The sequence below is a fragment of the Myotis davidii genome, unplaced genomic scaffold (assembly GCF_000327345.1).
Source record: "Myotis davidii unplaced genomic scaffold, ASM32734v1 scaffold286, whole genome shotgun sequence".
NCBI lineage: Eukaryota > Metazoa > Chordata > Mammalia > Chiroptera > Vespertilionidae > Myotis > Myotis davidii.
The window spans coordinates 175712-177986 of NW_006297577.1; the positions used below are offsets into that span (position 1 = coordinate 175712).

At 37.5% G+C, this 2275-nt stretch overlaps 1 pseudogene; it reads right to left on the minus strand.

Annotated features, from left to right (window-relative positions):
• Positions 1-308: 308 nt before the first annotated feature.
• The window catches only part of LOC102753818, a 17077-nt pseudogene continuing 15110 nt past the window's right edge, over positions 309-2275 (minus strand).

A 2275-nucleotide genomic window follows, 5' to 3' on the forward strand; every position in this document is an offset into this window, starting at 1 on the left:
AAAAATAAAATTACCAATGTTCCTTAGATATAGCATAAAACAAATTTTAAAATGGAAGTATTTCATCTGTACAAAAATTTGGTTTAAAAAATGAAGAACGGTGGCCTAATTTTGCAATTCTGTGTTTTTCAAGATTTGGAGGGTCAAATTATTAAGACAAATATTTACATAAGCTATTAGTAATCATAATTAAAGTGTCATATAATTTTGCATGTAATGACTAGGGAGGAATCACTGGAAGTCCAGGTGCTTCTTGCTTCTAGTCACCATGCCACAGCCTGGGCCCACCAGCTTGGCCGATTCTGCCAGAGCCTGCTTGCTTGAGCAGTTTACTCTGTCTGACAAGTCTGGAGGCAAATGTAGTCACAAAGTGGTGAATAGCTTCCTTTTTAATTTAAAAGCTAAGGCTTTGACATCTGACACATCACAAATTAAGTTATTAAGCCAGGGAATTCTGCCATATGTGAATAAAATTGTGATGATCCTTATTAAAAGGATTGGTTTCTCTCTCTAAACTAAAAAATTACTCCGGATGAACTACTTTATTTGAAAAGTTTGTAATGCAAGCAATAATTGCTTTGTTCTGGATAAGATGTGTTGGCATTGTGATGATACAGGCTGAAACAGAGGTTTGCAGAAGACCACAAGAATGTAGAGGAATTTTGTGAGGCTGTGACTGTTGTCACAGTTTTTTGTACAGCGAATGTCACCTTCCCACAAAGGCGAACCAAGACTATGGATTGCTATTTTCAAATGTTTTTTTTTTTTATTCTGGGGATTGGATCCATCATATCCTTCCTCATAAATTATTTTCTGGATAAATTGAAGCATCTTTATGTAGCCATAGGTCATAGAATAGGGTTCAATATTAAGAGTTGAAGATATTTTCTGGAAGAAAAAAAATCCATGCTATTTTGAAGCCTCAATTATTTCTGTGGTGTGTTTTGTTTTTTTTATGCATCATAATAGTGACCAACTCTTGGAAGATGATACTAGTTCAGGCCCATCTTGAATAATAGCTGATAGCTGCACACTATTTTCATCTTTTTTAAAATGCTTTATTGTATAAAGTATTACGTATAGTATTACATATGTCTCCTTTTTCCCCAGTTGACCTCTCCCCTGCCACTCCCACCTCCCAGCACATGCCCACAACCCCCTAGTGTCTGTGTCCATTGGTTATGCTTATATGCATGCATACAAGTCCTTTGGTTGATCTCTTACCCTTTCCCCCTCTCCCTAGCCTTCCCACTTAAGTTTGACATTCTGTTCAATGCTTCTCTGTCTCTGGATCTATTTTTTTTTTAGTATATTTTTATTGATTTCAGAGAAGAAGGGAGAGGGAGAGAGATATATAAACATCAATGATGAGAGAATATCATTGATTGGCTTCCTTCTCCATACCCCCTATTGGGGATCAAGCCCACAACCCGAGCATGTGCCCTTGACCAGAATCAAACCCAGGACCTTCCAGTCCACAGTCCAATGCTCTATCCACTGAGCCAAACCAGCTAGGGCTGAATCTATTTTTGTTCATCGGTTTATGTTATTCCTTATATTCCACAAATGAGTGAGATCATGTAATATTTATCTTTCTTCAACTGGCTGATTTTGCTTAGCATAATACTCTCCATGTCCATCGATGCTGTTGCAAATGGTAAGAGTTCTTTCCTTTTTTCAGCAGCGTAGTATTCCATTGTGTAGTTGGAACACTTTTTTGTTTGTTTGTTTTTTATTTTATTTTTTTATTGTCTAAAGTTTTACATGTGTCTTCTTTTTCCTCAGTTGACTGCCCCCCAGACCATTCCCACCCTGGGCAAGCCCCCACTGACGCAGGGCCTGTGTCCATTGGTTATGCTAATATGCATGCATACAAGTCATTTGGTTGCTCTCTACTCCCCTTCCCCTACCATTTGTCTCTGGATATATTCTTGTTCATCAAATTATGTTGATCAATATATCCTACATATAAGTGAGACCATGTGACATTTATCTTTCTACGGCTTGCTTATTTTACTTAGCATAATGCTCTCCAGATCCATCCATGCTGTTGCAAATGATAAAGGTTCCTTCTTTTCTATAGCGGCATAGTATTCTATGGTGTAGATGTACCACTGTTTTCTAATCCACTCATCTGCTGATGGGCACGTAGGCTGTTTCCAAATATTAGCTATTATAAATAGTGCTATGAATATAAGGAGTCCATATGTTCTTTCTGATTGTTGTTTTAAGATTCTTAGGTATACACTGAGTGGCCAGATTATTATGACCGGGC